The 27740-nt window shown below is 39.3% G+C and overlaps 1 protein-coding gene across 7 annotated transcripts in view; it reads right to left on the minus strand.

Annotated features, from left to right (window-relative positions):
• tnr (tenascin R (restrictin, janusin)) overlaps window positions 1–27740 on the minus strand; it is a 180360-nt gene that overhangs the window by 110136 nt on the left and 42484 nt on the right. For all 7 annotated transcript variants that reach the window (XM_084368095.1, XM_084368094.1, XM_084368096.1 and 4 more), the window contains one exon: window positions 8338–8389. The gene's annotated coding sequence lies outside the window, so the exon portion shown is untranslated. The remainder of the gene's footprint in view (window positions 1–8337; window positions 8390–27740) is intronic.

Genomic DNA, 27740 nt, shown 5'->3' on the forward strand with positions numbered 1-27740 from the left:
ATTTCCATCATGTGGTGGGACTAACAAAATCCAATCACATGGATAGCAATTAAACTCTTCAGTGAACTTCTGACATGGTTCAGTTCCAAGGTAATCACATAACTCAATGTGATCCATACTTAATTTCCTCGCAGGATGTCGATGATGTTTTCTGTATGTAACGTGGCTAAAGTTTTGTTAAAGCCATGTTCTGCTGGCATGTAAAGCACCTCCAACTCTATGTAATACTGTAAAACAAATCAGGTGTAAATCTTTTCAGTAGGGCTTGCTGGAGTGTGATGTGAATGCAGACAACTTCAATCGACTACTCTTAACTCTAAAACTAGAAAAAAGTGATGTATCTGTGAGAACTTAACATCAGTAGCAGTGATAATCGAAATTATGCCTGTGTAACTTGATGTGATATAATTTCATTGTGTTGCTCTTCAGCTCAGATTTATACTACAAGTGTTGTTCATTTCATAATGGAAATCTTGTTAAGTAGCACCACAGACAAAGCACCGCGCTGCATATTGTCAGAATTCACACATTTTGTCCCACTTCTCTCTCTCTCATTGCTGTTTTCTCAAATATTTACACCATTTTACTCTACTTCAGCTGAAATGCTTCACAACTATTTAAATTACAATGTCAAGGTACTTGGAGATACAGTTAGTTTTTTGATGAATGCTGAAATTTCCTGTTTTGCAGGTTAAATATGCATTGGGCAGATTGTGGCGTTTCAGAATTCTTCACTATCCCCCACAAGTTAAATAGACCTACAGTAAACACATCAGGCAAGATCAACTTTAACATCTGCATAGCCATGTGTGATATGATTTTAAGACTTTTTTAGATCCATTATATTAATAGGTTAAGACCATCTAATTTAAAGAGTTAGGGTCCATTAAACGCAAGAAATGTTCATATAATACCGGTGTTAAGAAGTGTGATGTATCATTGTGAGGCCAACCACAGAGGTCCTGCAGACTAAGACGTGTTATTGTAAGGTTTTGGGGCCTGGGATATAATAGGTTATATCCAGTCTGTGACACAAAATACAGAAGGGGTCCAAGCAATCCTTTTGATTTCCTGCTGTTTCCATTTTTGATTCAGGCTGAGTCACCCTGTGACCGCTACCATCTGGTGGCCTGTCCAACAGCAGGAGCAAATTGCATTATTGGACTGGTCACAGTGAATGGTTGCTGCTAACAAGTTGCTGCTCCATTCTGACCCCTTTCTGTGACTGTGTGTATGCGTGTGTTGCTACATTTGCCTGCATGTCTGTGTGGTTGTGTGCTGTGTATCTGTGTGTGTGCATGTGATTGTGTGCGTGACCCCGAGTGACTTGTTTCCAATAAGGAAATGAAATCCTTTCTGGGATTTTTTTCCCCCCCCAGCGAACCATTTTCTTTTATTACTTCACCTGCACTTCCTTGAGCCACTGGGTGTGCTCCCACGCTGCAACCAACTCCCAGACAAGCATCGGCAGCATCTATCTTGTGGACAGAAGTGCTGAGTGGCTATTACTTCTCAGCAGACCACATAAAAACCACAGCAATTAAACGCTATTGGGCCATTCGACTTTGTCTTCTTAGAGGAAAAAAAAGGGAGTGAGTGAGCGAGAGAAGAAAGGAAGAGCAGAAAGTGCAGGTGAAAGCAAGAAAAGAGCTCTCGACTGATGCTGCTTAACGGAGAGAAAGATCTTTATGTCAGTAGTTTGAAAAAGAGAAGGAGGAATTAAAGACTGTGAAAGTAGCTGTGAAATTAGAGCTGATGAAGTACAGTACCTGTTCTCAAGAGGACGTGAGAGAGCTCTTTAACTAAGGCATAATGGAAAGTAAAAGTAGACTGCAGCATGGGAGTTACGGCACGGCCTCCACTTTTAACTAGATTTATAGTTGAAGTGATTCTGCTAGAGCTGCATTGTTGTTCCGCCCTCCAGAAGGAAGCTTAAATTATTTTCTGTGCTCTTCAGACTGCTCAGCTGAGAAACACTTTTTGAGTTATGACTTTTTAAATGTATTCTGCAAAACTGAAGAAAATGGCTGAGACAGGCCTGTGCCAATACAGCTGCAAGATGTACAGCAGACTTCTGGCAATCTCTGTATGATTGCATTTAGTAACCGAAGGCGAACACAAAGATAAAACATATTGGACATCAACATGGATTAAAACTGCTGTTGGCCAGGTCTTCATGAGGCTCCTCTTCAAAGTTCAGATTCATTCCATGTAGCTCAGAACATTTTCTTTATAAGGAAGCTAATTGCAAAAAGCCCAAGCCCAATGTGGAAAGTTCCTGGTTCAAAATGTGCTTTATTGAGCTTTCGACTATTTATCTGGTGGCCACCCTAATATTGTCAATGTACTGTACTAACTTACAATCTCCTTCTGTCACACTGACTGCACTTTCAACTCTTGGTATCCCTCGAACCACAAGCTTTACAATCAATCCAACAATTTCAACAAAATTAAACCTATTTGGAAAACTCAGACTAACCCCAGGTACTCTTAAACATTTACCAATTAGTGATTAAAAAGTTAGAACAACTTGTAATGCAGTGATGATTTTGAGCTCTATAGATATTCATTTAGGATTGTCTCCTTAAAATTAGGGATTAAATCATAAAAGATTCATAGGGAAGTGGTGTCGTTTTCCATCCTGTAGGTTTAAGCCACAAAACTAGCCAGCAGAAAGCAATAAATCACACTCCCAACTACTTCTACTTTCACTACAAATGTCTAACTGCCTATTTTTTGACATATTAAAGACTACTACATAAAAAACGAAGTTTATTTGATTTTGGCAATAGCTTAAAATATATCAAGTGTCTTTAATTTTTGAGCTTGAGCTTTAAAGTTTACACATGCAAGGTATTCCTAAAACTCTTCCCTCCTTCTCCACCGTTCTTTGACAAAACATAGATCCTATAATTTTGTATTTTCTCCAATCACATGTCTGACTTTATCACAAGTGAACTCAGTGAATCTGAACTAAACTTTGAGCAAACAAAGCTCTGTTTTTCTCGGTGTGATGTAGCGACAGCATTAGTGCCAATGCTACAGTCAATCCTGCTACTGTCGTTTCTGCCACAATGGAAGACCGTCCCCATTCATCACAGCCTGTCTCCGTATGCTCCAAACAACTAAAAATAAATGTGTCCAACCTCTTAGCAGTCAGGATGTGGATGTAGGTACACAGCGCAGAAAAAAGCATGACGAGCAGTGAACTAACAATGAAAATTACAAATGGCTGCCTGTCTCATTACCCAAGCAAATCACATTAGATATCCTTTGGAAGCCTAATATAGATGCCGCACTGTGTGCCCCTCTCTCTTACGATCAGTCTTTCTATCCATCTTTCTCTCTGTCCATTGATGTGTCTCCCTTTCTTTCTTTGTCTGCCTTTTCCCACTTTTGTCTCTTCCTGCCCCTCTTTCACTTTTTGTCCTTTTGCCTTTCCATACTTCTGCCTCTGCCTGACTAAGTTGCTCTGTCTTTGACACTTTCTCTCTCTGCTGACCAGACAGATATATTCAAATGGAAGTTAAGGACAGCGTGATGCATTATTCAAACCCCTCACAGGAACAAGAGTTTGGAACAATGACAGGCAAACTCCCATTAAAGCAGCCAATTTGCTGAGACAACAAGTCCTCAGTAAAGCAGGTGAGGTGACAACATTCAGGAGAGCAGTTAACACTATCACAAATGAGACAGAATCATTTTTCTCACAGAACCATCTTTTTAATTTTCAATCATATTTATTCTTACTAGAAGACTTTAAGACGCATATTTTACGGTACAACCAGCATAGAGCCAGTTCATCCATAGAATTGCCACATTTAAACATCACTTCAACTAACTGTACGGATCAAATCACCGAGATTGACACCTTTGAGTTTTAAACACCCACCACACAGTTAGCGCAGGCCAACATGTGCTGTGAGATCAGGGGGCAAAATTGAGTAGCCAGTTAGCTGGCAACACTGAGCCTCAGTGGAGAAAACCCTGTCACATCACAAACTTAATGTGGAAAATCAAGAGCCTGGAACCAATATCTTGGATACTGCCAAGCTGGTTTACAACATACCCTGATGGCGCCCTCGGGGTCGAAAACATCAAACACTGTTTGTGATTCACACTATCTGGATCCTGCTAATTGTTCTGAGAAACGCCATGTCAAACATAGCTGTTTAAACTTAGAGGATGAGCAGCTGGTTGCCCTTTCAAATTATCTCACTTTATTCAAATGCCAACACCATTTTCATAATAGAGTTAGGATAGGATTATCATACCGTGTACATTTGCTTATCCACATTGTTGAATTCTATTATTAAAAAAAAAAAGAAAATCAATTTTATATTGAGTTTCCTGTCTGTCAGGACATAATATTTATAATTAAGCATTTGTTAAAACCAAGAAATTGTGTTTTTATCCTACTAAAGGCAATCGTAACTGATAATTTAATGTAATATTGTATACCGTGACACCTTGATGTATTTTTTGAGGTGGTTAACATACCATGAAAATTTCATGGAACCCAGGTGCGGCTGGATGATGCACATAAAGCCTCTGTTTCAGAGTTTTTTCTCAGGCAGAGCAGTCTTTTGCAGAGAATATTTCAAATTTTAAGTTTCAAGACATGGACTGTTTTTGACTTTGTGCAACCAAATACAAGAGGTCATGGCTCAAACTTTGCAAGCAGCTCAAAGTTTACAAAAATATAAATCAGAATCCAGATATTAAAGCACTGGTAGAATATTTTATCATTTTAGTGTTTAGTTTGTGTGTTAAATGACTTGACTGTAATGACTTTATGATTATACTTTCAGTTTGACTTTTTTCAAACCCTGGGACAAATAAGCCAATTGTTTTATGCTTATTTTACATTCCTTTGAACTTACTTGACATACTGTACTGTCATCTCACATATGCAATGTCGGCATAATCCATTAACAAATAATTAAGGTTTGTATTGAACTGCTTGTATTGAACTCACCGAACATTTTGTTACCAAAAATATTGAGGGAGAATAGCTGATGAATTGTGGCACTCCCTCTGACCTTATGACATAGTGATCTATTTAGACCACTGGGAGGGAAGTCTTCAGATTTTATCCAATGAGAACAAACAGTTTGCCAATAGCTTTTGGCTATCTGGATGTGCAAGTAAGCACACTGTTGCCCCAGGGCAGATCGATGTTCCTCGATTAGGCTGCCTGGGCCAAAAGGAATGCAGCTACTTTCCTATTCGTCAGCTACCCAGACCCATTCTCATTTAACACATGCACACATAAATATGCAGAAACACACTTCCATGCACACACACACACACACACACACACACACACACACACACACACACACACACACACACACACACACACACACACACACACACACACACACGCACAGATGCTTAAACACAAAAAGAAATACTGATGTCACAGTCATCAGTGACACATGGACGTCATTTGTCCCGTGGCATTTAGCACAAACGTCAAATAGTGTAGGGCCCTGCTAAAAATCAATGGGCATTTGCAACAATCAATGGCTGGGTTCCTATGAGAACTAATTAGAAAGGCAAACATGCAGCGCCGCCTCCTTCCTCCCCTCTGTCTACCACTGTGAGCTCGAAACTTAGTGCTACTCCACTGTACGGTCAAAACAGAGTTTAATACAACAGTGTTATAAATGAATCTGGAATACTGTTGATATATTATGAAAACATAAGGAAAATTAGACGTCAACTAAAGTAAGAAATAAGGTGATTAACAATATCATTGTAATCTTAAGACCATTTTCCGCCACTGATACAAAGATAATACAATAACATAATTATCATGTTGCCTTCTCAAAGAAAAATGTACTTTTAATACTAAAAATATTTAGAATGGAATTGGATGTGGAAAAGTATCCTTAAATAAATAAAAACAAAATAGAAACAACCAAAACCACAGATAAATTGGACTCTTTGGCTCTGTTAACAAAAATGCATGTAAGGACAATAGCAGTATCGAGGTCAGCAGAAAGTATCAAGGTCCTGTAGACATATTAATAAGTCAGAAAGATTTTACGTTTATATATGTACGATAACATACGTATGGTAAGTTCGTGATGTAGTTATCGTGACAGGCCTGTGTGTGTCTCTTGTGAAAAAACAGTTTTTATAACCATGACTATTAACTACACGTTGGTTGTTCAACTCAAAATCTTACTCCAAGTGACACAATGTCCTAAAGTAACAGGCGTGATTTTTTAACTACTTGTGTCTGCTTGGTCTGGCTCCTGACATGCTTTTCAATTCACTATTATTAAAAGGTCTGTGATTCCTGCATGTAGTCTGAATTCCTCTACAGATCCTCTTTTAAAGGATTCAAAAAATGAAGGGCTTCTTGTTTTACATGTCAGCGTTTCTAGGCTTTTGGATGACCCTCAGAGAATGATTGGCAAAACTAGCAGGGTTGTTTGAAAGAATTTCGGGGGTTGAATATAATTCAATATCTTAAAAAGTAATAATAAAACTAAACACACATGAACACAGGATGCTTATTGTCACGTCTGATGAACAATACATTTTTCTGAATCACAACTTCATGTTCAATGTGCTAACAACAACCTCTAACTTGACAATATGAGAAAGCGTTGCCTAAACTTAATTATTACTGAGCAAGAAATCTATCAGTTATAAGTTTGTTGGTACTGTGTCTCTAGTGGACAGAACGTATGACAACCACATGCTGATAACTACACTGGCAATGCATGTTTACAGTCTACAGGTGCATAGTAAATATTGATAATAGCCTTAATTTGAGCATTAAAGGTATAGTTTGAATATAAAAATATAAAACAGCATGAAATTCACATGGGATTATAAAGACCTAGCCAGTGTTTTCATGCATTTTGCTACTTTCAAAACTTTTTAAATTGCTCTGACATGCTATGGTAAGACATTATAGACTGACAGACTCCTACAGACTTGCTTATTTAAATTTCTCCTCCTACATTTTTTGAATCCTGTTCTCACCCTCTGGATGATCTGAAAAATTAGTCTGAATTAATGTAGATCACTGACTAACACTAATTATGAGTAATCTCATTTTCCATTTAAGTCCCTGCACTGTGAATCAGGCAGTTGTTTCCATTATTATCAGTGTGAAGTAGGTGGATTGTTGGATAACTGCAGTTTGAAAATGTTGAGAGGAAAGGTTCCGAAAACACCCTGAATATATATATATATATATATATATATATATACACACACACACACACACACACAAACACACACATTCGGATCTACTGATCTCCCTAATAACTCTCTATCCTAACTACAAACAATCTACGCACCTCCCTATCTACCAGCCTTTCAACCTATCCCTCTGAGTGTATTGCTGTACAGTAGATAGATGGTACAGAGAAACACACATTTAGACATACTCAAATCAAATCAAATGAAAGCTATGCCACAAGGCAAATCAAGTCGTCACTTTATACTTGGTTTTCTAATTCTTGACAACTCTGAGAAGGCTTGTCGGCCCCAGGCCATCTCTGCAGCTACAGAGCGGGCTGTAAATTTTGTTTCTCTTTGAGGAGCAGAGAAAAATGGATGTGTCAGATATTATATTTGGATTTACTTGGACTAAGAATCAGCCTAATGAAAACTGGGAGGCAGAGTTGACCAAGAAATATGGATACAAATCATACTGTGGAGAAATTCTCAAGAAATCTAGGCTTAATGCGGAGGGAGAAGGGTGATGCACAAATAAAATACAGATGATTTTTATACTACTGCAGAAGCAGGAAGTTAATGCATCACCTCGTTGGAGTCAGCCACACAGTAAACCTATTGCAAGAAGAGTAATAGCCTCTCTATATCATTGAGATATGTGGCGCACAGTGATTGGATCAGCCTAAAGTATGTGCTTTAATGCTAATGTTGCTAAAGGGGGTATCCAGGGACACGGGGAGATAAAAAAAAAAGTCGTCTTATCTAAAATAATGTCTAGCCCAGCTTCACACAGAAAACCCAAGCTGTGAAAATGTAAAAGGGTTTCAAAGGACTTTAAAGACCAATAGAAAGAAGGTATGCAGCAGCCTCAATCGAAGGATTATTAATATGTGCATAGAAAATTAAACAGAATTGTTTTTTCATTTCTTTTGGTCATTTCAGGTGTCCTGCTGAGTTGTTTTTCCATCGCTGTGTGAATAAATTTTTGCTCGCTTTGCCCCATCATACATAAAGAGAGGGTGACTGCATTTTGTTGAAGAAATAAGTAAACAGTATGCACACACACACAAACACACACACATACTGTATACATGCTCAAAGGTAGGCTGTAGCATAAAAAAAGCCACTCACCCTGAGAGCACCTGAGTTGATCCTTTTTAGTGTTGGTCTTCTGGGGTTGCAGCTGTCAACAGAAAGGAGAGAGGGTTTTAGATCTTTAAAACATGCCAAGTCTTTTGTCCCAGCTTTGGTGCTTTTTTAAAATTCATCAAATACAGAAGGAGAAAACAGGGACACCAAATAATCAAATTGCTTTTCCTTTTTTGCTGCCAAAAATACACCAAGATAATTACACAAAGCCAAAAGACATCAGACACAAAAACAGTGCATCATCTCTAGGTGCCTTTGTACTTCCTTTAACTTCTCCCTCCCTTATATACCCCCACCCTCATCTGTACCATCCAAACAAATAAAATAATAATAATGATAAAATGTACACAATAAAAAAGTTAAATGTTTTGTGCAGAACCAAATCTCCACCTGGCAAAAATGGCACAAAACTACATTATTCAACATACTGACAACAGCAACAGCGGATTGATTAAATCCTGTAATCTCAATCTTTTGCCTAATTATTCAGCCCCTGTGACTCAACTCAAAGTTCTCATAAAGGGTTATGAAGCTGCGTGTTTTCAAGTTAAAAATCGTGGTACTGACATCTGTTCAAATCCAATAATCTTAACTCAATGTCTTTTCTTTCTAGAAGGAAATTCAGGAGCAGTGAAATAAGGACACGATGATGCTTTTTTAAATGTATTTTACTGTCACAAATAAAACAGTGTTTGCTGCGCTCTCACTCCAAAGTAACACTGTCTTGTGTCACAACATTGCAAGCACGTACTGTACACAAAGATGTGTTAATTAGCATTTATAATGGCTTTGAAGGACACTAAGAATGACTCTAATTTTACACTTGAGACATGAGCCTGCACTTGGTTCTTGATAGAGGCAGTGGATGCAGCCACGTGTGTGCCTGTGTGTGAATTACAGGACGTGACCTTTCCTGTTGTGCAAGGCACTCGTCTTATGAGCTCCTCTCATCATCCTGATTAGACTGCCACATTGTTCCAGCACTCAGACTTACAATCACTGCTTGCTCGAGTTCAAGTGTTTATTAAACATAGGTTTAAAAGTCTGCATCACATATGTGTGTAGGCATGTGCATAAGCACAGCTGAAACTGTTACCAATCCCCCTGAGTGGTTCCAGTGGAGCCTGGGGTCGTATTGTAAAGCTCCATACTCAGATTCACTCTGCCGCTCGTTTAGCATGTAAAGTGTGATGATTTCACCTGTTTGTACATTTATGGCTTCCCCTCCGTGTATTTACAAGGTCAGAGTATGTCTGAATCAAACAGTTTTCAAGACTTTCAAAACAGAGCTATAGGCACAACACACACAAATAAACAAGCTGTAACTGACAATTCACAAGTGCAGACAGAGACAGAGACCATGTGGTGCTTTGGTAAAGTGTGATTTCACATTGAGGCAAGAATAAACACATATTCACATCTAGGTCAGCAAGATTGGATGCATTTTAGCTAATACTGGAAGAGTTTTTTTAAAGAGAGTTTTTAGAAAAAGAAATACATACAGGTATAAGTTGCAAATAAGCAGGTTTAAGTAACAATTTTTATTTTTAGAAATGTCACGTCTATCTAGTCAAATGTTGCTTTATAATAACAAACATCCATCACTTATGTTTACAACACCAGTAACTGTTACGTCTAACACTTTGGCTACATGAAGCACCTATCTTTTAACCAGCTACACCTGAAGCACACTTTGTAGGGCTGCATGAGTCGCAGGTAAAAACAAGACGTTGAGCTTTCGTTTTTGGGATTGTGTCTTATGGTTTTGGACCCAGCAGCACTGTAAAAAATCAGTGTAGCACAGTAGAGTAAGCTATATAAGGGATCAAAGCCACTGAGCAATGAGCTCACTCATTTTTTATGTTTTTATTTACTTTAATCATTTCCCTGTCATTCCATCTGCTATTTCAATCTCTTTTGTCCGCTATGATCAAAGGGTGCAGATGAAAGGAAACAATAAATAAATAAATAAATACAACAATACAATAAATAATAACAGAAACTCTCAAAACCAAACTGCCAGCAAGAGTCATTTTCTGTATACTGGATGTTTTATTCAACAAAATATAGAGACTTTATGTGGCATCTCTCTTTGAAAAGGACGCCTACACTTCATGTAAAAAATATAAATAGAGGACGGGCCTGTCTTTACACTTGCAGAGCAGATCACCTGCACTGCTCTCATGCCTGGTGAAGCAAGCCTCATTGATTACAGTGGAAGCATAGTGTTGCGGCAGCCACTCAATGGATGTTCAGCAGATGTAACGTGTGCAATGTAGCCATGCTGCAAGATATTATGCAGCCACCCACGACTAAGGTGCAAGAAGCGTTTAAAATATGATTTGGTTATTGAAGAATAAGATTAAAGAAATTAAAATGGCTCCTACTCATATATTTAAACTTACACATTATAGAAAAGTATGTAGATGTTGAGCTCATGTTTGTCTGTTCTCTGAGTGCTTTCTTATTTTTGACTAGTTGACTTGTCTGAGTTTAAATTTCAACAGTGGGAGGCTATTCCAAAGCTTTTGTGTTGCCACCGCAGAGGTACCGCCTCTCTTAACCATTAGTCTTGATCGTGGAGCTGATAAGAAACCTTGAAATCACTCCTGCATTTGACAGGTAGCCAGTGAAGGGATGCTAGGGGGAGTGACTCTTTTTCTGGTACCAGTTGAACGTCTCACTGCAGCTCTCTGCACCAGCTGCAGGTGAGATAAAGAGGTACAGTGAGTTGCGTGATCTAGCTTTGAGGAGATTAATGCAGTGGCAACAGTCATCATACCATTGAGGGAAGGGGTGGACTTAAGTTTATCAACGTTCCTCAGCTGAAAATAGCAACCTTTCACCACAGAGTTGATTTGTTTGCCCAATGTCAGGGCCAAGTCAAAGATGACCCCAAGATTCTCAGCACGGGCCTAAAGGTTTGATATCAGTGGCCCTAAGTGGCTGGCTATACTCTAACTTCTGTCTTGTTATTGTTCAAGTGAAGACAGTTTCAAGGCAGCACAGAAGGAGTTCCATATTGAGCGCATCTGATTTCCTCAACAGTATAATCTCACCAGATGATGGGTAGGCGAACATGTCCAAGAAAGAGAAATGAAAAATACTGAAAAGAAGCCAAAGTGCGGGAGACAGACGCTGATTGTTTAGGAAAGACTTACAGTCTCTGAGAGTTCGTGCTGCTCTGAGGTTACCCGTTGAGTGACAGCTCACATTTATAAAGTTGATAAAAGCCAAAAAACTACACTTTGCTGAAAATCTGAATTTGGAGAAAACTGCAAAGGCCAACTCAGTCAGTGGGATGAAAACCACAAGATCAATCTGAAACAGGCAAGATAAATTATCAAGACGTAAATCAAACTTGTTTTAAACAGAATAAAGAATTACATACAACTATAAAAGCGTAAGTTATATGGTATCGGTTTACTGTTCTAGCATTTGCACGTGAGTGCATATACATATTTAATTTTATCAGACTAATGCCATCTACTCTTCTGCGGCATTCAAGATGGCAATATGCCCAGCAAATCTGTGAAAGCAGACATCTCTGTTTTCTTTGGTTACAGAAGATAAAGAATCTAAAATGACTCAGGGACACAAAGAAATAAATAAAGGAATTTGCAGATGGTGATTATAAATTATAAATTCCATTACAGACAGAGAGAAAGAGAGAGGAAAGACGGGACAGTGCTGACATACATCGAGACACATCTGCTGTCGCAGCAGACAGTACCTTTGGTGAGGGACAGTGATGTGTGTGTGTGTGGTTGTTTTGTATGTGTGTGTGTGTGTGTGTGTGGTGGGGGGGTTTATTATTTTCACAGCTTTCAATTTATCACTCATTCATTTCTGGGGACATCCAACAGCTTGGAAGAGAGAGTGACAGAACAAGAGAGGGAGATGAGGGACGTGTGTGGGAGGTGAGACAAATCAAAGACAAGAAGAGGAGAAGATGGTTGGTGATGGGTAATTTTCACACCTTCAAAATCCCCGAAAACAGAACAACACATTGACCTGCCTGCACCCAGAATCATATGACGGACCTCTTTCAGCTCCACACCGCGATTAAAATCTGGCACTGGAAGTAGATAGCAGCTGCTGCATGTGTCACACTTAACACATGTACTCAGCGTGTTTGATAGCTGCCAAAATGACTGGAAAAGTATGGCTTTGCACAGACACACAGTTCAAGTCACACGTGGCCTGGACTTGTTGTCAAACCAGTCTGTGCTCAGATGAAGGGAAGTATGGACGGTCATTTCCTTTTTTTCTAATTTATGTTATTAATGTAATGTATGAAATTCTGAGAAAATTAAAGGGTTGATTATTTTATATAGGGAGTACAATTGTTAACGCATTAGAGGTAAGGTCATTTTATCTTAATAAGTCATCATCCTCTCAGGGAACACACAGACTTTCACTGGACTAGTGTGAATAAGAAATGTTACAAAAGTTTGGTCTCTGTAATAAACAGATCATTTGTTTTCATTTACGTTGTCAAATTCTTATTTAAAATAAATGGGGTATTTTACAACAACAGTTTGACTTTAACCTGGTGGATTTTTACTCGTTGCGGTTTGGCAATTTCAAATAACATTCACCAATAATAAAGATTCAACAATAAACAACAAAGGATACAAAATTCAGTTTGTTACAAAGTTCGGTTTCTCAAATCTGAGTAAACCATCCTCCCAATCAAATCAATAAAGGATCTCTGGCAATGTTACCAGTTACTTCAGTTCAGTTCTTTCCCCCACTAGTGAACCCTTTTCTCAAAGAAATCAAGAAAAGGATCTCTGAAACATGTCCAACGCTGTCTGTGTTACCGTCGTTCCAGTCAGTTGATTGTTTTCATGCACTAAGGATAAGTGCCGGAACTGCAGCTGCAAGCTGCCAGTAAGCTGGCTGTGGCACTTTTTGTTTTCCTTTTAATGTGCGCCAGATGCAAGTAAGTCAGCCTTTGAATTCAATAATCAAAATTAAAAAACTCATTCTGATTTGTTTTGAGTTTCGAATTGAAATCGTGGGACCCCTACTCCAAATATCAATACATTAATCTTCATGAAAAAAACAAATTAGCAAGACAGATAGCATGCCATAACTGCGTTTCATTAGCTTTTACTTTCATTTCATTTTCCTACTCCTTGTTAACCCAGCCCCTCACCCTCTCACACAGTGCAGCAGAAATGTCACACGATCTGAAAATATTGCACTGTGCATATTTCCCTGGCTAGCTCCAGACCTTCTGTCAGGCGACAAACTTCTCAGCTATTTGTCCTCATTATGGAACAGCCTCCAGACTGCCCACCTTAATTCCCCCGCCCGTCCCTCCGGGGGCTCTTTTCCACCCCCTGCCTGGCATGAGTCATTTTTATGACCGCCACTTTGGCCCCCATCGGCCCGGGCTGCCTATGCTTTAAACCCAGCTAGGCGAGTAAATCTGCCAGCTCTAATTAAAATAGCTTCTTTTGTAGCGCCTTTCCTCCCTCTGTCCTCTTGTCCCCTGATGACATAATGGTGCTGGGAACTTCCCTCTGCAGCGCTGACTCAAAAGGCCTGACCCTTGGAAAAAAATGGAGGTGTGTAGCACTATTTTATGATGAGTTGGCAAGAAATAAGCCACATCTCATCCTATCTTCTCATCGTCTTTCTTCGACCTGGTTTCCTGAGTGAAAAGATAATTGTGAAGGTCGTGAGAAGAGGTTCCCCTCGATAAGAAGAGTCTACTTTTAAGAATTGAAAAATATGCAACAGAAATCAATAAGCCATAAACTTCTATAATGGTGTCATTTACACTGCGGCACTTTTAAATTAGAGTACGTTTCTCAGCATGTGGAGTGGCACAGACAGCACAACAATGACGACCTTGCTGTCTTTCAAGGTCAGCTTTTCTTGGAGAAATAACGATTAGTGAAGCTGAATCAATGAGGCCCATTCAAGCCGTTTTCCTACAATATTGTTAAGGGACTAACTCTGGTGCCATTGATTAGCTGATTTATAGCTTGCATCTGTTCTCAGGCTCGCAGTGAATCGAGAGCCGCTCATTACAGGTGAGCGACGGAGGAGAGGAGAGGAGAGGAGAGGAGAGGAGACTCTTAAACCTATTAGATGCCTTCTTTCATTTTTTACTGTAAACAGAAATGTCACTGTGAGAACAGGAAGAATGAAATTTAAAGTGTCAAACATGACACCTTCTTGTCATAAGGGCCCCAGTTGGAATTGCAGGTCAAGTGACAGATGAAAAGACTATATACTACTACTTTGCTAATGTCTTGGTAGCTAACTAACTAGCTAACTAGCCAACAATCAATTTCTGCTTTCAATGTTGTCCCCCCCCCTTTGATGGTATACGATTCCCTAAATTTGACTGAAATCCAGTAGCGAAGTTGCTGTGTTTGGTACTGTTCCTCTAGTATCAGTGCAGCCTTGCAGGGAAGGAGCGTATAGTTAGTCAGGTAATGAAGCAGTCTTTATAATTTGATGACTTGGTTGATAGCGTGAAGTTGTGAACGAATTGCGAGCATCCATCCTTTTCTGTCTCCATCAGATAAATGGCAAATGGCATTGTGATAAGACCAGGACTGCTACAGTAACACAAGAGAAAATCACCACCGCTGAGGACGGCATCCTGGAAATATCCGGTCGCGTCTGCCATCAATGTCAACTGATGATGAGGGTCATAAAGGGTTGTCCCTTTTCATTGGATTAGGAGGCACTCAAAAACGAGGGGTAGGGGTAAAAGTTGAAAATGGGATTGAGCCTTTTGATTATCGGTCATAAGAAAAATAAGTCTCAAAGTTAATGCATGCAGGGAGCCAGTGTGTTGTTTTATGGGCCAAAAAACACAGAAGACCGAGGGAGCATGAAAAACTTTTTTGCTAAATGTGCCCGTCGAGCAACCTACATTGGAATGAATGAGGCACACGTTTCTTTTCATACATCCAAGTCCTAAACTGGCAATGGCGTAGGACTCAAGAAAAAAGGACATTTTTTTACATTATTTGGAGAACAACCCATCCACCATCCTCCATGCTATTCATGTCTTTTTCTGCCCTTTCCTCTCCTCTCCAGACTCTACCATGGTCCTCTGCCTCTTTCCTATTTTCTCTCCTCTTCACATAAAACAGGCCCTAGCTGCACTAATACACCACCCGCCCTCTTCCTTCTTTCTTTTCTTCCCCTCTTTCTTCCTCTCCTTTCTTATCTGCACCCCTGAAGGGGTTGTCTGTCTCCTAACCAGCTGAAGCAGGGCTTCCGCTGGTCTGCGCCTGGCCCCTATTATCAGAGCATGACAAGGAGCTGCAGTGTCAACTTGTCAGACTAATAAACATCCTTTATGGTTCCCGCCTGGGTGTGTTTGGAGGGGAGTCAGCCAGCCACCAAGCAGAGGACCATTGATTTCAGTGATGGTGTACAGCGCTCACACTTCCAACCGTCTATTATGCAGGGGACAGGCTACAATTGTTTTGCCATGCAAAGCCATACTTATGACATTCATACTCCTGAAGGCTTTCTATTTAGTTTGAGGCATGGTTAAAGAGAGAAAGGCCGAAAGAGAAAGAGAACTGAAGTCGTTTCCAACGCAGGTCAAGTATGGCAGCACTCTGGGAAGAAGTGCATTTCATCACAGGCAGCCTTTTCAGACTTTTACATAAGATTCTTTGTAACTTTTGTTTTTCAGGTCAAGTTCAATAAGGCTTTCGTTTTACTTTTTCTATCCAATCTTATTCCTCATTCTTTTTCAGGGCTGGAAGGGGTGAGGGGTCACATAGCTGTTGAACAAGCCATTCAATTGTTTAGAATAGTAATCACACATTTTTTTTTTTGGCTTCTCAGCCATCCTGAGTAGCTGACAACATGAGCTGTGAGGGACATAAAGATGAGAGAAAGAAGAGAGAGAGAAATGTGGAGAAAGAGATTAGCACCTTAGGAATAACTGGATCACTAGTTCAGCACCATGGAGAGCAACATCTCCTGCCTACCAAACAGAGTTGAATTGGAGCCAGAGATGCAAAATCTAACTATGTCTCTTTAACCTTTGTCCACTGGCATGTTATAAATATTCATAACAGGTGGGCAGGCAGATATGTCATCTTCGCAAGCAAGCAGCATAGACTCAAACTGAGAGTTCATTAATATCAAATACTGGTGTGGAAAATTATAAAATATTCATCTAATACTTCATATAACACAGGCCAGACGTGCTGTTTTGTTATTGTCAGTTTCCAACGTTTATAATAGATGTGAAACCCTTTTGTCTTTTTATTGTTATTGCTTTTGAAGGTAAAAAGAAAAAAACTCAGTTGAAAGCATAATGCATTAGGAGGCCAGTGCCTGACTTTACTGAATGTTCACAGAGCTTGTTTATTGATCTGTGATCAGCGACAAAAAGGTCACCTCGGTCATCTCAACGGTGAAAATCTTAATGACCAAAGATTGACAAATAAGTACAGTGAAGAAAGGCTGTTAGAAGGAGGGTAAGCTACTTGGTATTATCAGCAGCCTATCAGGAACAGGCCAGCAGAGGTCACATTCAGTCTAATGCAGCTTTGATTGTATTTGCTGTGTTTTGCGCTGGCTGTCTGTAACGATACAATGCGATCAGCAATTCTGCAAAAAAGCATTACAGTGCTTTGTGAAGCAATGGCAGTAAGGGAGGCAAACCTGCCAACCCGTAAAACTGTCAGAGCGACCTTCAGTTACCCTCAGTATTGATGGTCCAATCATATAGAGAATATGAATTAGTACCTTCAGGGATTCCTTAAAATGGGGCATAATTCTCGGATATGTCTAAAGAAAGAAGAATAAATCATATTGTGACTTTACGGCATCGCCCAGAGAGCTGGAGAAGATGAATTTCAAAAACATGTTTTCTTCACTCCTCCCAACTGTAATGTTGTGGTCAGAATAGTGATCAGAGCATTGACTTGAGCAACTACAAACACTGAACACATAAATTGCGAATATGTCTCGTCTGCGTGTGGATAGAACATTTCAGAATATAAATTTTGATGTTGAATTGCTGGTCAGCATCTCAAGCATTCATCTTGTGTATCCAGGGCCCTGCTAAAAATTTGGGCTCCCTAGAGAAAAGCATAAGAGCAGCTCTACACCATATTTCATGGCTCCTTTTCAGCTCTGGGACCCCTGAATCATCCATCTACCAGCACCGTGGTGAGCCTTTATTCCACTTCTTTGTTGTTGTTTCTGAAATCTGGCAGAAAAGATAAAATGAAACATGCCTAAAAAGTACCTTATTTTGCAAGTCATTTTAATCGAATAACTGACAACCCTCTGAAATGGTTGGCCAGCTTCTGTTTTTACTCATGCATTTTTGGAAAAGTTGGTGAATTCATAAAAGCTAAATGCAACTAAGTGCAAAATGAACAGGTTTGATTAATGACACAACATTTGGTCTAATCATCACTGGACAGACAGAAGCAATATTTACATCATTTTTCCACTGTGGCCGACTGGTAGTCTTCAAACTATGTCATCGCATTCCTCCTCTTCCCATGAAATGGTTTAATGACACACGACTGCACCCAAGTACTTATATTTGCATAATGAATGTGCATTAATTAGCATTTTCTGTTGCCGATGTCCTGAAAATTCGGTTAAAATTTGCACTTGGAAATGTGGCTCCAGTTTGGTTGATTTTCTCTGGTTAAGTAAATGAGTGTCTAAGAATTTAAGTATAAAAGTGTAGAGGTAACAAAAGCAAACTCTAAACACATTTTCACTAAGAAGTCTTTTTGCATTAGATTATCTGTCCTACACTGTATAAAAGCTTTATAAAAACACTGCCGGTGGCTCTGCTCGCTCTCCCTCTTTGTTCAGCTTTCTATTCACCGTCTTTAGCTGTTCCTACTATAAATAGACGTCAGTGTCCATTACTGATTCTGGACTCCTAAAAGACCCTGTTATACTTTCCAAGCTTTCTGTGCCCATCAGTATCTCTGCTTTCAGACACTGGATGTACCCTACAAACTACCAGTTTTTTAATATGACATTATTTTGAGTTTTTTACTTGGAAAATAGTGGACATGAATGCACAGTAAGCAAATTGTATTTAATGGGGTGAAACATGTAAAGTCAAACTTGGTGAGCATTAACAATAAGTGGCGCTGTCTTTGTCTGCAAAAAATAATGGTAGGGCTGCCACATCAGCTTAAGACAAAATACCAGAACCAATGTTTTATCTATTAAAAATGGCATAATTATTTATTTTACACCACAAGCATTCAATGCATTATTACCTAAGAAATGAATGAAAATGTGGAAAAATGCTCATACTGTCAATGAAAGTGAGAAAGACTTTATGTTTTGTGGAAATCCATTTAGTAGTTTTTGTGTAATCCTGCTGACAAGGGTATTTCTATAACCTAATATGCACAGTTGTACTGTTAAACCTGAAATTCCTCATCTCCCTTATCTGATTGGACCTCTTCTTTCGATTAGAGCAAGTATTTCATTATGATATCTAAAACCCTTAAAATTGATTATGGTACGGATGAACAGTGGACTAGACAATAGCTCAGAGATCGGTCAGAGATGCATTCGGGAACATTAACTACAGTTTTATTATATTATTGTACTTTCTAGCACAAAACAAAAAGAGGTGTACTAAAGAAGTCATGGGAGATTTGGAGCCTTTACCTGTTTGGATTTTACATAATTATTTTTTGGGGTTAGAGGGGTGACTGACTTTTCTGCCATTTATCACAGCACTGTCAAGAAACAGCAACCAATAAGCCTGCATGGCGCGGTACGACTCAAAACCATTTAAATCATTTCCTGCACAGAGGGGATCTCTTAAGACTCATCTAATGAGCTTTAATTCCCTAATATAAAAGAATATATCACACCATGACAACAATGGAGTAATGTTGAAGTGCTTCAGAGAAAAAGAAAAAGAGGGAATGGCTGAAATGAAAAATCTGAAGGCTTTCGTATGCTGCGGCGCATATTCCTCCTGTAATTGAATGATTCTGAAATGTGTTGATGCATTATCTATGCTTATCAGGCACATGGATTGAATATAAATAGGTAAATAAAACATGGAAGTCAAAAACTATGTACATGCATTACTTGTCATGACACACATGTGGCTGCAGCAAGAAAACTGCTTGCACGCACCTACAAATAATCATTATGTAAATGTTTTGTGTGTACAGTAAATCAGTGTTTTGACAGTGTTGTCAGAGTCGGTATTTGAATGTGACAGTTTTGTAATCACAGTGACAGGAGCAGGATATTGGATTTAACTGAAATGCCTATTCAATGACATATTCATCTCTCCACTGCGGTAGGAGCCTTCTCTGCTGTGAGTGCAGAGGTGCTTGATCGCTCATCAGCTCGGAGTCGAAACACAGAATTGCTGTCAAGAAAAGCAAGATTCTGTCGTTTCTGACAGACACCGAGCAGCACGGCAGCAACTGGAGACTCATTAATGTTTAAACCAAAAAACTTTGTATTCCATGACTTTCTGCAAAATCCAGATGTGCTCAAGATGTGCTTTTGTTTTTAACCTCTCTCTGCTGTGTAGGAGTGCTGCACTGACTGCAGTGATCCTCCTCTGCAAGATTTTTCATCCCGGCCCTCGATCTCTGCCAGGTCTTTTGGTCTCATTGCTGATCCAGGTCTTTAAGTAAAAGGAAAATGGCCACTTTGGCTTTCAAGGCTACAGTGCATCAACGCAGTAATGACATTACAAAATGTTCATTAATACATTTAAAATTGACAACTACAACCACAGTTGGAAGTTCTCACCAAAAAACAGTGTCTTTTAATTATTACTGATATTATTTTTTATGTAATTCATAGACTGTAATTTTTTATTAAAGGGTACAGTAAGTTTTTTCTACTCCTTGTGCTACGTTTCTTTTTATAAGCTTGCCTTAGAGAAAAAAACACACAAATTCAATATACCTGTACCTGCAAATGGCAACAAAAATCAAATCTCTAATCCAGTAAAATTTTAAGTAAAAACAGTCAGTGACTCGCAATGCAGGCAATTTGTTATGTATTTGTTGGGCGTATGTTAAGAGCTCTTGCGGTTCTTTTTCATAAAGGTTGAGTGACCAGTGATCTGTCATCCAGTCAGCTGCTTAAAAAAGGGTCCCAGATGGATATCCGCTTCAAATTAACAAAAGCTTGATGAATGGCTCTTTTGACATTGTTAAACTAGAGTTTCATCGATCTGAACTGTTGATTTATTGATTGACAGGATGATTAATGAGCATGCGGGTTTATATTTTGGCCCTTGTTGAGGACAGACGGCGGAAACGTTGTCCCATATCTTAATACTTTTTCAGTCATTTATAAGCAGAAATTTGCTTCTGTGTGCGTCCAATATTACAACTACTCTAAATGGTCCAAGTTATTAAAGCCAGAAATTGAAAGGTACGGTCGCTTGTCCTAAGTTTGTGCAATTAATCACTTAGTCAGAGAAAGTGGCAAGATGCCATTTTAATCAAAGGCTGGATATTTCATTTGGAGCCATACGCTTCATATCCTGTGCCCTCCGACGGCCAAAAATTAGATGACCAAATCCTGAAGCTTTTTTTCATCGACAGTGATTAAGAAAATCTCTGTTGACACGCCGACAGCAGGTCAATTTTATGAGCAGCACGGGCAAATATTCAGAGTGTAAACAAAATGCAGTGCCCTCAATTCACCGTCATAAAGCAGCTTCTTGCCTTCATTCATTTTTATGATCTCTGGCTGATTTTTTCGTTACAAGGACATCGGGGTCACAAAATTGGACCCATTTCATCCATTATGACCACCATGCATATAATATGATTCACAGGACATTATTTCAAAAGCCCCATTAAATTGCCCACACGGATGAGTCTCAAACCTCCCACCAAAAAGACAAGAGGAAAATACTGCAGGGCGACACGGATTCTGGCCACACGTGGATCCTCTGAGAGCAACACAAGATCAATGAGAGTGCCTTTTTTTTTTTTTTTTTTTTTCGAAACAGCAGGGTTGTCCTCCAGCCAGAGGAAGAAATGATCTATGTAGATCTCATTAGCCCCCTATGATGACAGACGTACGACCAAATGATTAATGGCCAGCTGGAGAAACAGGGGAATTATTGACGTGACCTTTAGGGGTGCCTCTGTTTCAGGAGAGAATGGACCGACACGTCTTCCACTGAAATGATCTACTTTGACATTTCCATCTTTTTCTCTTTTGCCTACTTCTCTCTCCCGCTTTCTCTCTCTATATATCTCTCACTTGGTCTTGAAAGCAGCCCAGGAAACCCATAACACATAATAATCGGCCGCTCTGGTCGCTTTTTGTATTTTAGATGAATATAAAGAGAAACTGCTCAGAGAGTTCTCCCATTCTGTGCGATAATTGATATTCTTCTTACCATATTACTGTATTCTGTCTGTATTATTCTGTATTCATAATGTCTATAACAGTGTTGAATTCACCTTTAATGAAACTGCGGTTGAATAGTCATCTGCCAATTGGATATCCTTTGTGGGGTGAAAAAAAAGGAAAAGTCAATAACAGTAGACAGTGTCATCTCAGATGATGAGGTTTTAATGATGGGGAGCCATCCAGTCACCTTTCCACAACCCCCAGAGATAAAGGACCACCGACGGTGAGCAGGAACGCTCAAGGAATTAATTCAACATTTTGTGTGTATAGCTGTGTGTGCGGTGGAAGAAATGAAGTGCAGGCAGGTGACGTAGATAAGACTACAAGAAAAGAAAGGAGGACGAGAAGCTGTGTGTGGAGGGGTGACACAAGAATACGATGTGTGAGCCCTTTTTTGGTATATTTGCAATGGTTTTACTATAAAGGGCACGATGAATTGAGGGAGGGACAATGAAAGAGTCAAGGTGGAGGTGGAGAGGGAAAAGTGGAGGGAGGGAGGTGGAGGAGACGGGATGAAAATAGAAATATGCAGAGGAAAATGACATGCATGGAGGGGAGGAAAGAGACAGATGGCAGATAGAGGGCCAAAAGACCGGCATAGATGAAGATGAGGAAATGGCAAGCGGCATTAATGAAGGAGGAGAGGAGGGTGGGAATGTTCACCGATCGGCGCCGTTACAGGCCCTCACGATTAATTGGTTTGAACGAGCACAGATGTTTGCATTCTGCCTTCGGCCAATGCTTACCTCCCCACTTTCTGTGCCTCCTCTGGTGGTCCAGATCATAATCGATCGAGGGAGCTGCTGTCAGATTCATCTAGCTCGCTCTGAGCATCCTAACCTGGCAACCTCAAGTGGATGGACTCAAGAGTACCAGGGTCAATGATCTGTTTTTCTCCATGGGAGATGCATTAAGTATTCTTAACACGTCAAAACATATAAATAAACAAGCAGAAACAAACATTTTCTGTTTTTTACGAATGCAAATGTGTGTCCTCTGTTGAATTTTTATTATTTTTCCACATTTCATATCCTGTGCTTTGTGTTTTTGTGCATACACAATACATGTGCAATCTGAAGTACTATCTAAATTGCAGTGTTGTAAATTTACACTTTCAAGTCCATCTTATAATTTTCTGCTGATTTTAAAAAGTGTTTTGCATCTCTCTAAACAAGTCTGAAGCTTTGTCTTCATTAATATTTAGCCATATCTGCTTACAACAGCTCTCATGCAAAGCCTTTGATCACGCAGCACCACTTAACAAGTGAGGAAATGTCAAGGTTACAGGGGAAAAGGTCTTGGACAAGCACATTACAGGAGCAGCATATCAAGGGTTTGGACCAAATTTTGCTCCACCTCTCGTTACAACCGGTTAAAAAATTAATAAAACAGTAAAAGAAAGGTAAGCATTAAATAAAGAACAGTATCCACACCGTAGCAGGAACATGGTCCAGAATGTAAACCAGCCGTAGAGAATAATAACAAATTAACCAAACTGTGGAAGATTGTTAACTATGATCGTTAGGATGCTGAATGTTAATAACAGCTATTTGCTTAGACCTGCTCAGAATATGAAGAAGATTTTCCTGTTTTAAAATGCTGATTTAATGGGTGAACGTCATGACAAGACTGTGGATGAACTGATTCTGCGATTAAACAATACATTATTTAACCAACAACATGGACAAGTAATAACACAAGTTGAAATCACTTTTCTTTTTAAATCCAATGTGCAAGCAAACTCATCAATCTATCCCATAAAAGAGCCAAACTGGAGCAATGTTTTAGACCATTAACTGCACATTGAGTATCCTTTACATTGTTGTTAACAATTTTCCAAAGCTGAAGCTTGTCGATTGATTCTCTACGTTCCAGGCAGCCAATGGTTTTATTTTATGTTCTGTAAAATAACTTGCTCATTTTACAGAACATACAGCTCAGCTGCGAGCAAGGATATATTCTAACCTCCATGCTGAAACATTCAAGGACATATGGAAAACTGGACAGCTTTTAGAAAGCACTGCATTACCAAGACATTTTTGAAAACTGGTTTGCGCTGAAAATGAGATGGCGAGCAGATGAGTCTCAGACAACTGGCCTAATTTGCCTTACAAAATGCAAAATAAATCATGAAATTCACATGTGATTGGCTTTTTTCACAAGTGAGCGTAATTTCGAACATGTGATTTACAATCATTCATATGTGATTTTGCTCTTGTCGTTTACAATTTTCAACATGAAATGCATATTTGAATCTCGACCTGTGTAAACAAATAAAGGCTGCATCAAAAAGACCTAGATACATGCTGAAGTCTTTTCTGTGAATAATACATCAAAATTCTCAAGGCGGTCTTTCAGAATAAAAAATAAAGCTTACAAAGATTGCCATTTATCATATTGTGTTCTGCCAAGAGTTATTGTGATTTATTATAAGGCAATAAACTTTACTTGAAGTGTGTTTTTATTAAGCTTTTCCCATGTCCAGTCTCCCAGCAGCCATCGTCTTTATTGACAAGCGATAGAGGAGTGATATGTCTCACCCTTCAATATAATGGGAGGCCTGGGGCTCACCGGTGTGCTCTGCCGGCTCGGACAAGCATCATAATATTTCTGGTGTCATGAAATTGAGTGTAGGTCCCAGCTGTGTCGTACCAACATCTCAGTCTTTCCATCCATCTTTTCTCTCTCTCTCTTTCATTCACCATTAAACAGAGATACCACTGAAGCAATACTACAACAAAGCATGGAGGGTTTGGTTTCATCCACTCAGGCCTGAAGAGTGCAGCTTGATGCAGCGAGGGCTTTCATTTTCGAAAATGGCTCGGAGAGCAAGTGTTACTGTAGATACGCTGTCAGGCCTTTGAAAAAGGCTGAGATAAATTCAGTGACGCTGGTTAGTGTTTTGCTCCTGGTAGTCTTTAATCAAAGCTTCTGTATGTCAATATTTCTTAGAGATGGTTATTCTTTCATATTTCTTTAATCTTTCTGTTTACATTTGTCATGACTCACTAGCAGCACAGTGCCTCAGGAGGTTAAGGGCTTCAAGAGAGAAGATTCCGATCTTTTGCTGATGACAGGTGCCCGACGAAAAATAAAGTCGTATTAGGTGAGAAGTGCAACGGAAAGATCCCTCCTCCACAAAATCCAATAACCAGCGAAAGAAATGCGAGACGAACAACAAAAACAGGGCAGCTCTGTCGATGCCTCCAGATGAACAAGCATCCACATCCAGAAAAGAATCACTCAGCTAAAGAGATGCCTCAGAAACATGTCCATCTCAGAATGTCATGGTAAGCAAGATAAGATGAGCTGCAATGTGTGGTTTTGTTAAAACAAAGAAATACAGTATAAAAATAAAAAATTCAAGTTCAAAAAAAGGAATAAATTCTATATTTAGCTTTTGCACTAATAGAAAAATACTTCCTCTCATAAGTCTAGTTGGTTTAAACAATGGATGGATGATGCATTCCAGGTGTGATCTATTGATTTGTGCACAATTGATCGACTTTGTTGCTCAGAAAGTGATACAAACTGTGTGCTCTTCTTCAGTACTTCTGAGAGGGTTCATGACATATTGTTGTATTTACAAAGAAGACAGTCATATGGCTGGGATGCCCAAGCCACAGTATGTGCAATACCAGTGCTAACAATGTACAATTAACCTCTGTGACATATCCCTTGCATTTCCTGCACCCAACCGGTTAAAGGGTGACACTGGCTAAATGATGTTGATGTGAAACAGTAGCATCACGAAATGTTTGGTTTTACTCAACACCACTTGGATATGGTTGCAGGGAAGCTTTTAGTAAACAGACAACAGATAACAAACCAGTGCCATTATGTGAATAAATATTGCTGGCTAGCCCATTCGTTGAATACTTGCTATAACAAACCCCTGATAAAGAAGTGGACAATGGGTCGAAGGAGTTGATAAATGGCTCATCTTGGTCCCCTGAGAGGTCAGAGCTCTTATTATTTACAACATTGGATCTTGTCATGGCTGGCTGACACTGACCTTGCAAGGGCACCATGTCCCTCCGCCTGTCTATACCTGTGGGTGTTTGGGTCTTCATTTACTCCATACATTTTCGTACTGTAGCTTCGCAACAGACATCTAAATGTTGTCATCTTTGCTTGCACACATGTACAAACACACGCAATAGTTCTCTAGCGACTGAAGTGACCTTGGTCTAGATTAACAACGGTCCTGGAGGAACAGACCTCATTTATAAATCCTCTGAGAGATCTGCAGTGTATTTTTGTTATTCTAGATGAGCATATACTAGTATACTATGCTGCAATATTGTACTCCACAAAAAAACTATTCACATAACACACAAAAGAAGAAGGAGATAGTTGCCTGAGGATAAGTAGTTGGATTCAAGGGCAAAATCCTCAGTCAGACATTTGAGTGGGGGACCAACAGGGGTGAGTCAGTGGCGTGGCTGTATAGCACTTGTTTTTACACACTTAACAAACAATAATACATGGAGAATTAAAAAAAGGAGCACTTTTCAAACATATTTTCTGTATATTTGGGTGGACAGATTGGTATTTACATCAGTAATGGGGGGGAAACACCCCCTGCAAAGAACGCATTGTTACACCCGCGGTTTAGTCTGTTTAATTGGACAAATTCACATTTTAAATAACTCTGGAGCCTTTAAAACATTTCAAATGTGTTCGGTGATATTATCAACAGAGAAAGCGTATCCCTTAACGATGTACAAATGAGGTTGTGCTTGCTGTGCGGTTATTAGACTGTTGCTCTCAACACACCACACAAGTATTATAAGTGATTATTGGTTTTGAAGAGAATGTCCCCGTAAAGATTAATAGGTAGCATTTGTTCCCAACACACACACACACACACAATTTCAGGCATATTTTGCATTGTATTAATGTGCATGTTGAGTGACAATTGGGTGTAAGAGTTTGTTTACAATTAAAGATACCTTTCTTTACAACATTATATGGAATGCAGAAAAGGTGTAAAGAAGTAGGTGTGAACATTTTAGAAGACGAATGATTGCATATATTGAGAACTCATCAGTCGACACGTGCCTGGAAAGAACACTGTTGGAAGACTGTGATTAGATTCTGTATTACACCCAAAATTAAGAGCAAATGCTACAGAAGAATCATGCTGGAGAAAATGTGGGGCAATAATTGTTGACCTTTCGCATTGTCACGAGTCTGAGCTATGCAACAAAAGATGAGAGATTTTCTTTTTGCATGTATGGAATTTCTCTGTTACGGAAAATTAATTAAAAAAACAAAGTATTTAAAATAAGATATTTTTCTTTCTAACACACCTTATATTTGGATAAATGATTGAAACATGTTCTGTGGAAACAGTACCAAGTTGGGAGGTCAAACGGAGGATAAAGAACATGGCATTTAATACTGTAGTATTCCCAGGATGTCAGCAACCTCATAAACAAGGAAGTGGTACATACTGTAAGTTATATATCAGTGTATCAACAGCTCATAAATAACAGAGAGACTTGTAGGTAGTTGCAGTAAAGTCATCAAATGACATCAAAAGACAGGCTTACTGCAAAGATGAAAATGTGCATCAATCCTTGTAGTGTAAAAACACAGCTCTTTAAAACAATGTTCACTGGAAGTAAAACACCACGGATGCTTGCCTTTCAATCACATCACACTTATATTTTTTCCATTACGTCTAATTCAGGACCAGTAATGGTAGTAATATGGGCCTTGGCTAGATTACTTTGGCTAGTTCATGAACACAAGGTATCAATCATTCACGCCGTCCCTTTTTTATCTACTGCCGCTGACTACCGCTGATGATTCATGATAATTTTGGGATTTGTCTAACGATACTGCTGAGACAAGCAATCTCAGCAGACTGATGCTGCACCCTGTCATTATCTACAAGGCCACCACAGTTCAGTTCGGCTGAATCTTCAATGTCAAAACCTGAGGTGCTGTTTTGATTTGGGACAAAACATGTCCTA

The sequence above is a fragment of the Pagrus pagrus genome, assembly GCF_965226575.1.
Source record: "Pagrus pagrus genome assembly, chromosome: 12".
NCBI classification, from domain to species: Eukaryota; Metazoa; Chordata; class Actinopteri; order Spariformes; family Sparidae; genus Pagrus; species Pagrus pagrus.